This window comes from Schistocerca piceifrons, chromosome 10, assembly GCF_021461385.2.
Source record: "Schistocerca piceifrons isolate TAMUIC-IGC-003096 chromosome 10, iqSchPice1.1, whole genome shotgun sequence".
In the NCBI taxonomy this organism is placed as follows: Eukaryota; Metazoa; Arthropoda; class Insecta; order Orthoptera; family Acrididae; genus Schistocerca; species Schistocerca piceifrons.
The window spans coordinates 84,937,744-84,952,784 of record NC_060147.1 but is presented as its reverse complement, the minus strand read 5'-3'; the positions used below and the strand labels follow the sequence as shown (position 1 = coordinate 84,952,784).

At 44.7% G+C, this 15,041-nt stretch overlaps 1 protein-coding gene and 1 pseudogene across 1 annotated transcript in view; both read right to left on the bottom strand.

Annotated features, from left to right (window-relative positions):
* LOC124718787 (probable cytochrome P450 304a1) overlaps nucleotides 1-15,041 on the bottom strand; it is a 104,463-nt gene that overhangs the window by 80,901 nt on the left and 8,521 nt on the right. The gene's annotated exons all lie outside the window — the stretch shown is intronic.
* Nucleotides 13,878-13,994, bottom strand: LOC124719256 (annotated as a pseudogene).

Genomic DNA, 15,041 nt, shown 5'->3' with positions numbered 1-15,041 from the left:
CTTTGAAATGAAAACGGGAATTTAGCGTGCAATATGTAATTAAAAACAAGAAGACGTGTTCTATTGCCGCGCGGGATTAGCCGAGCCGCCTAGGGCGCTGCAGTCATGGAATCTGCGGGTGGTCCCGGCGGAGGTTCGAGTTCTCCCTCGGGCATGGGTGTGTGTGTGTTCGTCCTTAGGATAATTTAGGTTAAGTAGTGTGTAAGCTTAGGGACTGATGACCTTAGCAGTTAAGTCCCATAATATTTCGCACACATTTGAACATTTTAAAACTTGTTCTATTCATAAAAATGATGGTTAATTTTATAATTACAGGATGTAAGTAATTCAAATTGAACGAGAAAAAAAAGAGACATTGGAGAGTCTTGAACCAGCGACCCGTTAACGGCAATGTTTTTTGTTTTATTTCTTTTTTTTTCTCTCGTAATCTAGCTATTACGCTACCGATTCCGGTATCCATGAATGAGCGTTTGTGACACATCTGTATCTAATATATCCCCATGGCCGGCCTTTGTGACCCAGCGGTACTAGGCGCTTAAGTCTGGAACCGCGCGACCGCCACGGTCTAAGGTTCGAATCCTGCCTCGGGCATGTATGTATGTGATGTCCTTAGGTTAGTTAGGTTTAAGTAGTTCTAAGTGCTAGGGGACTGATGACCTCAGATGTTAAGTCCCATAGTGCTCAGAGCCATTTGAACAGTCCCATGAAAAACTTCAAAGCCGATTATCTCTGTAAATTTATGACAAACATTAAAAAAAATTTTCTCAGGACTTTTTAACCGTGTTCCACACGCGTGTTTCACCACGGAACAGGAAGTAGCCTCAGGCATTTTCGTGACGCGCATTAACAGCTCGACAATTCATGGCACAAAAGTGCAGAGGCTGTGACTACACACAATTTTTAAAATAAGAACTGCATTACTAAAGCTTGAATTTGAAAAATATTGATGGCTGCTAATACATATGAATATCTTAAAGTTTCATTTAACGTAACTAAGTAATAATATATCTGATATACAGGGTGTCACAAAAATGTACGGCCAGACTTTCAGGAAACATTCCTCACACACAAATAAAGAAAAGATGTTGTGTGGACACGTGTCCGGTAACACTTAATTTCCATGTTAGAGCTCATTTTAGTTTCGTCAGTATGTACTGTACTTCCTCGATTCACCGACAGTTGGCCCAATTGAAGGAAGGTAATGTTGACTACGGTGCTTGTGTTGACATGCGACTCATTGCTCTACAGTACTAGCATCAAGCACATCAGTACGTAGCATCAACAGGTTAGTGTTCATCACGAACGTGGTTTTGTAGTCAGTGCAATGTTTACAAATGCGGAGTTGGCAGATGCCCATTTGATGTATGGATTAGCACGGGGCAATATCCGTGGCGAGGTACGTTTGTATCGAGACAGATTTCCAGAACGAAGGTGTCCCGACAGGAAGACGTTCGAAGCAATTGATCGGCGCCTTAGGGAGCGCGGAACATTCCACCCTATGACTCGCGACTGGGGAAGACCTAGAACGACGAGGACACCTGCAATGGACGACGCAATTCTTTGTGCAGTTGACGATAACCCTAATGTCAGCGTCAGAGAAGTTGCTGCTGTACAAGGTAACGTTGACCACGTCACTGTATGGAGAGTGCTACGGGAGAACAAGTTGTTTCCGTACCATGTACAGCGTGTGCAGGCACTACCAGCAGCTGATTGGCCTCCTCGGGTACACTTCTGCGAATGGTTCATGCGACAATGTGTCAATCCTCATTTCAGTGCAAATGTTCTCTTTACGGATGAGGCTTCATTTCAACGTGATCAAATTGTAAATTTTCACAATCAACATGGGTGGGCTGACGAGAATCGGCACGCAATTGTGAACGTTTGGGCAGGCATTGTTGGTGATGTCTTGATTGGGCCCCATGTTCTTCCACCTACGCTCAATGGAGCACGTTATCATGATTTCATACGGGATACTCTACCTGTGCTGCTAGAACGTGTGCCTTTACGAGTACGACACAACATGTGGTTCATGCACGATGGAGCTCCTGCACATTTCAGTCGAAGTGTTCGTACACTTCTCAACAACAGATTCGGTGACCGATGGATTGGTAGAGGCGGACCAATTCCATGGCCTCCACACTCTCCTGACCTCAACCCTATTGACTTTCATTTATGGGGGCATTTGAAAGCTCTTGTGTACGCAACCCCGGTACCAAATGTAGAGACTCTTCGTGCTCGTATTGTGGACGGCTGTGATACAATACGCCATTCTCCAGGGCTGCATCAGCGCATCAGGGATTCCATGCGACGGAGGGTGGATGCATGTATCCTCGCTAACGGAGGACATTTTGAACATTTCCTGTAACAGTGTTTGAAGTCACGCTGGTACGTTCTGTTGCTGTGTGTTTCGATTCCATGATTAATGTGATTTGAAGAGAAGTAATAAAATGAACTCTAACATGGCAATTAAGCGTTTCCGGACACATGTCCACATAATCTTTTCTTTATTTGTGTGTGAGGTATGTTTCTTGAAAGTTTGGCCGTACCTTTTTGTAACACCTTGTATAAGTACCACCTACTTACAAGAGCGCAACAGTGTGCTACGGCTTCTGACCATTCACTGCGTTTGTATTTGTTTACATCAGGTTTATTCTTACGGTGAACGGAGTAGAGTCTGGAACATATGACGTTTTATACATGGGAGTTCGATTCTCGAAAGAACAGTGGGTGTGGATTTCTGATAGCTCGTTAATACAGACACGTTACGCCGGCACGGTAGCTCAGCGTGTTCGGTCAGAGAGCTGGTTGGCCTCTGTAATAGAAAAACTGAGTGGAAGGATCAACAACGAACTTGAACGGATGTCATGTGACGTCCGCAACGACCAAAGACAACGATCAACAACGAACAAAATGCAAAAAAAAAAGAAAAAAAATGATTGTAGGCCCGTCAGTCCGAAAAAAAATGATTCTAGGCCCTTCAGACCGGAAACGCACTGGTGCTACGGTCTCAGGTTCGAATCCTGCTTCGAGCATGGATGTGTGTGATGTCAGTAGCTTAGTTAGGTTTAGGTACTTCTATGTCTAGGGGACTGATGACCTCAGATGTTAAGTCCCATAGTGTTTAGAGCCATTTGAAGCATTGTGGACAGAGTGGCTCTGAGCACTATGGGACAACTTCTGAGCCATCAGTCCCCAGAACTTAGAACTACTTAAACCTAATTAACCTAAGGACATCACACACATCCATGCCCGAGGCAGGATTCGAACCTGCGACTGTAGCGGTCGCGCGGTTCCAGACTGTAGCGCCTAGAACCACTCTGCCACTCTGGCCGGCCCTAAAGACATCACACACATCCATGCCCGAGGCAGGATTCGAACCTGCGACCGTAGCGATCGCGCGGTTCCAGACTGCAGCGCCTAGAACCGCTCGGCCACCCCGGCCGGCGCGAACAGAATGCATGTCGCTTAAATGTATCTTCATTCTTCTACTCTTTTCAGTGCTATAGGGGTGTTATTCTTTTGTAAGTCATGCGCACTACCATTAAAAAAATGTAGAGCCTCGGTGTACACGGAGAATCAACTATAATCCTCTTTTTAGGGTTCCGTCCCTCAATCTGTAAAAGCGGAACCCTTGCAGATTTGCATTGTTGTCCGTCCGTCAGTCTCTGTATCTGTCTGGCCTTCTGTTGAGTAGATGTATGAAGTTGAAATTAATGTCACATATTGAGATGTAACAATTTTAAACTTTTGAGGCAAATCAATGAAAAGCTACGGCCGTTTATGTCACATATTTAGATACTTGAATACTCACTCATCAAAACATACAGGGTGCATCTCATTGAAATCGGATATTGTTAATTTTGTAATTATATTACACGAAAATATATTTTAATGTCCTTTGGCATGAGGCTTCTAACTTACAGCCTCGAAAGTCTTGGTATCCATGAAACCGATATCTTGCCTGTGTCTATGTCGATACAGGCAAAAATGCTCAGTTTACTCGATCCCCGGGATAGATAAACTGTCTCTTTACGAAATTAAGTTTGTACGGAACACAAAACCTCAGTGTGAGAGTCCTACTCGCGCATGACCAGTTTTTTGTTTTACCCTGTGCTTATAACACTGTGTAAGTAGGCTGTTTAGGTTTTTATATTGGTAACGCCACGTAGCGCTCTGTATGAGAATCACTGGCTGTGCTGTGTGCAGTCTGTGGCTGGTTTGCATTGTTGTTTGCTATTGTAGTGTTGGGCTGTTTGCTGTTAATAGCGCGTAGCGCAGTTAGAGGTGAGCCGCCAGCAGTGGTGGATGTGGGGAGTGAGATGGCGGAGTTTTGAGAGCGGATGATCTGGACAGAGACAATAAATTTGTAAGACTGGATGTCATGAACTGATATATATATACATATTATGACTTTGGAACACTATTAAGGTAAATACATTGTTTGTTCTCTATGAAAATCTTTCATTTGCTAACTATGCCTATCAGTAGTTAGTGCCTTCGGTAGTTAGAATCTTTTATTTAGCTGGCAGTATTGGCGCTCGCTGTATTGCAGTAGTTCGAGTAACGAAGATTTTTGTGAGGTAAGTGGTACATGAAAGATATAGGTTAATGTTAGTCAGGGCCATTCTTTTGTAGGGATTATTGAAAGTCAGATTGCGTTGCGCTTAAAAATATTGTGTGTCAGTTTAGTGTTGATCAGAATAGGTAAAGAGCGAAATGTCTGAGTACGTTCAGTTCTGTTCAGCTGTTTGAAAATCAAATAATGTAAGGGGTTTACCAGCACTGTAATTCACTTTTTCTTCTAAGGGGACGTTTCAACTGTCTCATCTTCTACTCCTGCTTTCACCGTCCTTTTTCCCTTGATTCTGATGCTAACCATTTTTTCTGTTTAACTATCATTCTACATTTATATATCATTCTTAAAATTTATCTCTGATGTTTCCGATTCTAGGACATTGAAGCGTTATGGAATTCTTTCTTATTTCTCTGGTACAAGCTGCAGTCGATTTGTTTTCCCAATTTAGTAAAATGTTTGTTTCGTTAATCTGTTTTCACTCAAGAATTCAAACATTTAGCTACAGCCTCTGTAGGGCAATATGTTAATTTCGCATGTCTATAGGTGCGTAATCTGTCATAGATAATTTCAGTTAAAACATGGCCTCCGTTTCTCATGTTATCTCTTTCTACCGTTGTCGATCTGTCTGATGTTGTCGGAAGGCTGTACGACCGTGATATGCATCATATCTCTCATTTTAAGATCAGTAATTAGTATTCACAGCTTTCCCAAGGATCGGACGACTACAGAACAACGTTCATGGGACAGAGGTCAATGTATTTATCTGCCCGTATCATCGGCGACTACCTCCTGCAGATAAAAAACAAAAAGAAAACAAAAACAGCCGCGTGGCGTGACAATCTCTCCAACTGCGTAACAGAATTTTCTGTTCTTTATCTTTTAAGCGTTTATGACGTAATTTCTCCTAAAGTATGTGCTGTACTATGCTATAATTCTGCAGGTACATTTAGCGGCATATACGGTTACTGTCCACGAAACTTACTGCGAATAGAGTTAATAGCACAGAAGCAATAAATTTAAACGGCATGCTTGATGCATCGGTTTTTCACTGATATCATTGTTTATGACGTTACATCTCCTGAACTGTAACGGGGTAGGTGGTTCTTACCCATACATCGATCGTTGCCTGACGGTAAGGGATGTGTGTACCAAGTTTGGCTGAAATCGGTGCAGTGGTGTAGGAGCAGGTGTGGAACGTAGAGACATACAGGGTGACTATTGTTGAACCATATGAAAGAAAAACGGAAATTAGTTATTAACTACGGCGTGCACACACTTTATTCAACGTGTAAACGTCACTACAAATATTCGAATTCAGGTTATGACATGTTTGACACACCTGCCATCAATGCCGATGAGCCGTCCGGAGTGGCCAAGCGGTTCTAGGCGCTACAGTCTGGAACCGCGCGACCGCTACGGTCGCAGGTTCGAATCCTGCCTCGGGCATGGATGTGTGTGGTGTCCTTACGTTAGTTAGGTTTAAGTAGTTCTAAGTTCTAGGGGACTGATAACCTCAGATGTTAAGGGGGGGAGAGGGGAGGGGGCGAACTGGAGCAAGGCGCCTCTAACCGCGCGGGCGTTCCGCGCACAACGCCACTGGACAGTGGATGACTGCAACCGAGTTCAAATGGTTCAAATGGCTCTGAGCACTGTGGGACTTAACTTCTGAGGTCATCAGTCCCCTAGAACTTAGAACTACTTAAACCTAACTAACCTAAGGACATCACACATATCCATGCCCGAGGCAGGATTCGAACTTGCGACCGTAGCAGTCGCGCGGTTCCAGACTGTGGCGCCTAGAACCGCTCGGCCACTCCGGCCGGCCTGCAACCGAGTAACTTGGAGTGATGAAGTCATGCTGAACCCTGTCGCAAGCCGATGGAAGGCTTTGAGTTGGACGAATACCTGCAGGGCCTACATCTTCATCTACATCTAAATTTATACTCCGCAAGCCACACAACGGTGTGTGGCGGAGGGCACTTTACGTGCCATTGTCATTACCCCCCCTTTCCTGTTCCAGTCGCGTATGGTTCGCGGGAAGAACGACTGCCGGAAAGCCTCCGTGCGCGCTCGAATCTCTCTAATTTTACATTCCTGATCTCCTCGGGAGGTATAAGTAGGGGGAAACAATATATTCGACACCTCATCCAGAAACGCACCCTCTCGAAACCTGGACAGCAAGCTACACCGCGATGCAGAGCGCCTCTCTTGCAGAGTCTGCCACTTGAGTTTGCTAAACATCTCCGTAACGCTATCACGCTTACCAAATAACCCTGTGATGAAACGCGCCGCTCTTCTTTGGATCTTCTCTATCTCCTCTGTCAACCCGACCTGGTACGGATCCCACATTATTAAGAAATACTCAAGTATAGGTCGAACGAGTGTTTTGTAAGCCACCTCCGTTTTAGCTGCCATCGTGTGTTGTGCTAATAGTGCCGGCCGCTGTGGTCGAGCGGTTCTAGGCGATTCAGTCCCGAACCGCTCTGCTGCTACGGTCGCAAGTTCGAATCGTGCCTCGGGCATGGATGTGTGTGACTTAAGTTTAAGTAGTCCTAAGTCTAGGGGACTGATGACCTAAGATGTTAAGTCCCATAGTGCTTAGAGCCATTTGAAACTTTTTTTTTTTTTTGCTAACAGTGAAGTACGGAGATTAAGTTACGGTATGGGGGTAGTTTTCAGGGATAGGGTGTGATCCACTTATTGTGCTTAAGAAAAAGCTAAATGTAGAAGGGTATGAATACATTGTACGGCATTGCCTACTACATACATTAGGGAAAGAGTTCGGAAACGATGATTGATTGTACCGCTATGACAATGCACTGTGTCATAAAGCAGCATATGTGGGACTATGGTCCTGACCAGATTCCAACAGAAGACCTTCCCGGTGCGTCAGACCATCATTTCGCTCCAGACCGCAGCGTCCAATATCACTACCTTCTATGGTCTGGGAGTTGAGGAAGTATGGGCTGCCATTCCCCCAGAGACATTCAGAAACCTCACTGAAAGTATCCCCATCAGAATTCAAGGCGCCGTGAAGCTGAAGAATGGACACACCCCATACGAACATCTGAGACCTCTGATCAGATAGTGTGTGGGCATGCAAACAACCACAGATATACGCTTGTAAAAGCGGATGGTACCTTCCAATGTAAGGACTTTGTTGTCGTGTGTAAGACAAAATTAACTCCAACTTTTTAAATTCATTGACATAGAAGATATAGTGCCGTGAAACTGGGTGAACGTTTCTGATGTATCCTGTAGGGTGTGTAATTGCGGGTTAGTGACGCAGACAGACGGCAAAAGTCGAATCTGTTTATGTGTTTTTGCACTTCTGCCTTTGAACCAATGCTAAGGTTTCGTTGGCCATCATCTAGATATACACTATGTGATCAAAAGTATCCGGACACCCCCCAAAACATACGCTTTTCATATTAGGTGCATCCCGCTGCCACCTGCTGCCAGGTACTCCATATCAACGACCTCAGTAGTCATTAGACATCGTGAGAGGACAGAACGGGGCGCTCCGCCGAACTCGCGGACTTCTAGCGTGGACAGATGATTGGGTGTCACATGTGTCATACGTCTGTACGCGAGATTTCCACACTCCTAAACATCCCAAGGTCCACTGTTTCTGATGTGACAGTGAAATGGAAACGTAAAGGGACACACATGGCACAAAAGCGTACTGGTGGACCTCGCCTGTTGATTGACAGAGCCGGCCGCGGTGGTCGAGCGGTTCTAGGCGCTTCAGTCCGGAACCGCACGACTGCTGCGGTCGCAGGTTCTAATCCTGCCTTGGGCACGGATGTGTGTGATGTCCTTAGTTTAGATAAGTTTAAGTAGTTCTAAGTTCTAGGGGACTAATGACCTCAGATGTTAAGTCCCACAGTGCTCAGAGCCATTTGAACCATTTTTTGACCGACAGACACCGCCGATAGTTGAAGACGATCGTAAAGTGTAGTGGGCAGATATCTATCCAGACCATCACATAGGAATTCCAAACTGCATCAGGATCCACTGCAAGTACTATAAAGTTAGGCAGGAGGTGGGAAAACTTATATTTCATGGTCGAGCAGCTGCTCATGGACCACACATCATGCCAAACGACGCCTCGCTTGGTGTAAGAAGCGTAAACATTGGACGATTGAACAGTGGAAAACCGTTGTGTGTAGTGACGAATCACGGTACGCAATGTGGCGATCCGATGGCAGGGTGCGGGTATGGCGAATGAACGTTATCTTCCAGCGTGTGTACTGCCAACAGTAAAATTCGGAAGCGGTGGTGTTATGGTGTGGTCGTGTTTTCCATAGAGGGGGCTTGCACCCTTGTTGTTTTGCGTGGCATTATCACAGCACAGGCCTACATAGCTGCTTTAACCACCTTCTTGCTTCCCACTGTTGAAGAGAAATTCGGGGATTGCGATTGCATGTTTCAACACGATTCAGCATAATGCACGACCTATAGCAGACTGGCCTGCTTAGAGTCCTGACCTGAATCCTATAGAACACCTTTCCGATGTTTGGGAACGCCGACTTCGTGCCAGGCTTCACCGACCAACTTCGATACCTCTCCTCAATGCAGCACTCCTCTCCCAGCACCTGACTGAACGTACGCCTGCGAGAGTGGAAGTTGTCATCATCTAGGCTAAGGATGGGCCAACACCATATTGAATTCCAGCATTACCGATGGATTGCGCCACGAACTTGTAAGTCATTTCCAGCCAGGTGTCCGGATACTTTTGATCACATAGTGTAGGTGAGGTAAGATGAAATTTTCCTGAAAAATGTTCGTTGACACCCGGCGAATGGATCGTCACCGTGTGAGACACGGTACATTTGAGAATGCGTTGCGCAAAGCTTATCTCCCACTTGAAACCATGTCTGGTAGCAAAACAAAACAGTACAACTGAGTTTACAAACTTGCTGCACGCGAACGCCGATAAGAATGTCAACAGCCAAATTGTGATAGTTAGAACAAATCTCTGGTAAGTTGCCAAGGCCGATATCGCGTCACACTGGTTAAAGTCCGCGACAACACTGCTATCATTCAATTTACGATCGACACGCCCCGGCGGTCACACGATAACTGACGGATGACTGAAGCGGTTCGTTTGTCGCAATACTTGCTTGCTGAAATAAGCAGAATTAATTTCCTTATATCTGTCATATATTAATACACACTGTAGTCATGGTTAGGATGACACGACGCCAATAGATTACGTCCTCTCACTCTCTGTCTGTCTCTCTCTCTCTCTCTCTCTCTCTCTCTCTCTCTCTCTGTCTCTGTCTCTCTCCCTCACGCACGCGCGCGCACACACACACACACACACACACACACACACACACTCAGAGCGAGACAGCTAATGCTAGGTATTCTAAATATTTCCGTAACGAATGAATACCAAACAAACTAAGACCAAAAAATAAGCGCATCACAAATTATCCGAACGAGATGGAAAGCTGTAGATGTTATATACAAGTACAGACAAACAAATGATTACAGTTTCAGAAAAAAATGGATGATTTATTCAAGAGAAGAGCTCCGCACACTGAGCATGTTAATAAGGCTTTGGTCCAAATCTGGACCTTATGCGTCCAACTTGTCTTTGATTGATACTGTTGTTGGATGTCGTCCTGAGGGACTTTTTTTATGGATATGTGTGTACATAATGTAAAGCAGGTTGTAATATTGCCATCTTTGTTTACGTACCTCCATGTGATGAAACTTCTTAGTGTGTGAGTGGTGCTTTACATTATGTGCATACATATTCATAAAAAAATTCATCATACAGTTTTCGCTGCTGCAAGATTAAAAGCACTCTGCACTGGAACATAATGGCGCGAATATTTCATCGGCACCACCACACCAAGGAAATTTCGTCAGTTGGGGAAACAAAAGACGAAAGCTAATTGAAAATGTGAACTAGCCGCCGGCCGCGGTGGTCTCGCGGTTCTAGGCGCGCAGTCCGGAACCGTGCGACTGCTACGGTCGCAGGTTCGAATCCTGCCTCGGGCATGGATGTGTGTGATGTCCTTAGGTTAGTTAGGTTTAAGTAGTTCTGAGTTCTAGGGGCTGATGACCACAGCAGATGAGTCCCATAGTGCTCAGAGCCATTTGAACCATTTTGTGAACTAGCCGTCTGAAGATAAACCTCTTGGTTAAAAACCGGTACCGACGCTATTTAAATAAGTAAATAGCGTTGTAAAAAGTGGCTGGTTACTGTTATCTTCTGTGTAAGAGTGAACCTAGATAAAAACATTTTTTATCGTACAGCTGATGTGTGTAAACCAACGTTGAACACACCAATTCAAATCAAAATTCTATGGATTTGAATTAGGTATCTAGAAAGGTTCAAAGTTTTAGGGGCGACCGGATGCGCGCTGGATCTACATCTACATATATACTCCACTAGCCACCAAGCGGTGTGTGGCGGAGGGCACAATTCGCGCCAAAGTCATATTTCCCCCCCCCCCCCCCCCCCCCCCCCTCTGTTCCACTCGCGGATCGCGCGAGAGAAAAACGACTGTCTGAACGCCTCAGTACGAGCTCTAATTTCCCTAATCTTTGAATGGCGATCATTGCGCGGTTTGAAAGTTGGTGGTAATAATATATGCTCTACGTCCTCGGCCAAGATCGAATTTCGGAATTTAGTGAGCAGCCCCTTCCGTTTAGCGCGCCGTCTATCTGCAAGTGTGCCCCACTTCAAACTTTCTATGAGATTTGTAACGCTCTCGCGGTGGCTAAATGTACCAGTCACGAATCTTGCCGCTCTTCTTTGGACCTTCTCAATCTCTTGAATCAGACCCAACTGGTAAGGGTCCCACACAGACGAACAATAAGACTGAACGAACTTAAGTATTGTAAGCAATTTCCTTCGTTGAAGGACTGCATCGCTTCAGGATTCTACCAATAAACCGCAATCTACAGTTCGCCTTACCCGTTACTTGTGTAATCTGATCATTCCATTTGAGATCATTTCGAATAGTCACACCCAGATACTTGAGGGACATTACCGCTTCCAAAGACTGGGCATTTATTTTGTACTCGTACATTAATGGGGATTTTCGCCTTGTTATATGCAGTAGGTTACACTTGCTAATATTGAGAGATAACTGCCGGTCATTACATCACGCATTTATTCTCTGCAACTCCTCATTGATTTGTTCACGCGATTACAGCATCATCGGCAAACAGTCTAATGCCGCTGTCAATACCATGAACCAGATCGATTATGTAAATCATAAAAAGCAGCGGACCTATTACGCTGCCCTGGGGCACACCGGAAGTTGCGCTTGTTTCTGTTGAAGTCACCCCGTTCAGGACGACATACTGCTCCCTGTCTGTTAGAAAACTTTCTATCCAACCGCATATGTCATCGGATAGACCGTAATCGCGCGCTTTTTGTAGCAAGCGACAGTGCGGAAATGAGTCGACCGCCTTACGAAAGTCGATAAATATGGCATCAACCTGGGAGCCGGTATCTATAGCCTGTTGTATATCATGCACAAAGAGGGCCAGCTGTGTCTCGCATGACCGCTGTTTCCTGAAACCGTGCTGGTTTTTGCAGATGAGCTTCTCAGAGTCTAGAAAGGTCATTATGTCCGAACACTAAATACGTTCTATGATTCTACAACAAATCGATGTCAGTGAATTTGGCCGGTAATTATGTGCATCCGATTTTCTACCCTTTTTATAGATTGCTATGACCTGGGCCTTCTTCCAGTCCCATGGAATTTTCCCCTGTTCCAATGATTTCTGATAGATGATGGATAAGAATGGTGCTATATCTGTAGCATAGCCAACATATAATCTTACGGGGATGCTGTCTGTGCCAGATAAGTTCCTGACGTCTAAGGATCTTAACTGTTTTACAATCCCAAATACACTAAACACTACGTCAGCCATCCTTGCGTTTGTTCGATATTTGAAAGGGGGAATGGTACTGCAGTCCTCTACGGCAAACGAGTTTTTGAAAGCTAGGTTTAGAATTTCGGCCTTCTCTTTATCATCATCTGTTACATTACCCGTACTGTCAGGAAGAGAAGGTATTGAATTATTTGTAGCGTTCACAGATTTTAAATTTTAGGGGTTATTTTTAGAATCTGCAGGTAAAATGTTGCTTTCAAATTCGTTAAAAGAATCTCTCACTGACCTTTTGACAGCTGCTTTCATTTCGCATAATTTCTGTTTGTCAGCGGGGCACGACTGTGCAAAATTCTCTGCTTACTCAGCAATATCCCAATATGTTTGTTGCACGAAGGTGATCTTTCCCTCCCCTATATTTTTGCTAGGCACATACTTCTCTAGCACATGGTGGACAATAACTTTAAATTTCGACCAAAGATATTCAATATATATGTGTCCAGCGGTGAATGCTTGGAGCTTACTATGCAGATATTCATTAATGACACTTTTGTATGCTTTGCCAAACAAGAAAACTCTACGCTGCTTCTTTGTTTATTTATTTTTTTTTTTTTCAACTTCCACTGACATAGAAGCCACTGCGACATTGTTCGATAATACCTTCTTCTAGACTAATTTCTTCAAAAAGATCAGGTCTGTTTGTCGCCAAGATATCTAATATGTTCCCATCTCGAGTTGGTTTTCTAACCAATTGCTCAAGGTTGTACGTTGAGAGCGCTCCTAGAATAACTTCACACGAGTGTTTGCTTCTGCACCCTGTGATTTTCCCAGTCAATGGATGCCAGATTAAAGTCTCTGGATAATCTGGATATTTAATTCCTATGTACTCAAGACTTTCCCTGAAACGTTCCGCAGGACGTTTGTCACGGGGGGGGGGGGGGGGGGGGGGGGGAGGGGGGGGGGGAGAGGAGGGAGCTAACCGTGTCACCGCCCAGGCCGGCAGGCTTTTTGGAGCGACAAAACCTTAAACTTTAATATGGTTCGCAAAGGATAAATTAAACAAGACAGTGAAAATTTTGCGTAAACGAAGTTTGAGATTAAGTTGGAAATACAAATCATTCATAAAACTTAATGTCCTACTGGAAATTATCTACGGTATTGTGAAACAGATGACAACTGAAGCACTGGACTTGAGTGTGCGTCTTTCAAAAGACAGTAGTAAAACATGCCAGTAGTGTAGCCAGCTCAGTTTGTACCACGCGCCTACACAATGCTAGAAAAGTACGTACGTCAGCTTGGAAGGGCCTGCAGAAGCGAAAAACTTTATAATAATAAACCGCTTTCCCGGCTGTTGTCAGTTTTAGTGACGGGAACCATTACTTCTCATTCAAGTAGCTCAGTTTGCTTCACAAGGAGAGGTGCCGGAGTGCGTCCCGCTTGCCAACAGCGCTCGGCAGATCGGATGGTCACCATCCAAGTGCTAGCCCAGCCCGACAGCGCTTAACTTCGGTGATCTGACGGGAACCGGTGTTACCACTACGGTATGGCCGTCAATGCCCAGCACAGACCATAGTCTGAATCGAGACATTGTGATTAAGGGGCGTTGAGAACAACTCGCCACCCTATAGTAGGACGCTTAGATCCAGGTGGATACGGGAGGTGTAAACAGCCGGCAACTATCGTTACTGCCCAGGCAGCCAGTATTTTTCCATGTGCACTACGGAACAGGACAAAATACGGGAGTCCATCAGACAGCGAAAAATAGTGGCAGTGGAGATTCGCTCCAGTAAATACATAAGCATTTTTACAGTTAGGCCCTTCCATCAGTATGTTTGCTGCAGAGGCAGTGTACTCTGCCCAGTCAAATTTCAGAAGACATGTGAACAGAGGACCTGTTCGAACAGATCGCTATCTGCCTCCCACCCCGGCATCCTCCCCCCACCACTTCCTCTCCTTTGGATTTGCCATCAATGCTTACATTTGTCTTCTTCTCGCCACCCTCCTCTAAATTAAGTTTTTCTGCCTCGTCTGTGACTCTTTTTAAGGTTTCTTTCACTCGCTTCCCTTTCCCCACACTGAAACCATAATTAATAGATATTGATATTAACATAGTACGGAAAATATCTATCACACCTTATTTTAGAGCTGAAGGAACTAAATTGATTGCACGGACTCTTTCTCCAGTTTAGACGTATTTCGCACTTCGTTCCAGCAATTTCATTTGCGATTTAACTGTTACATTTCGCAATAATAGGTGAAAGTTCTTTCAGAACTACTTGTTTTGAGCCATAAATAGTAGTCGTGACATGCCACAAAGCACGCCTTCTCGATGTCTAACCACAGGCGTTTTTCCGTTACGTACTACGGATACTAAATAGACACTGGCCAATTATACACTTTTCTCTGTTTAATCAAAAAAAGGATTTACATGTAAGTGACTCGCGGTCCTATGACCTACCATTTCGTACAACAGAAGCTCCGTGCAGTAAGCCGCGCGTAATAACTGGCTGTGCTCAGCTGCGTAATCAGGTGCCAGAATGTACAGGGTGTTACAAAAAGGTACGGCCAAACTTTCAGGAAACATTCCTCGCACCCAAATAAA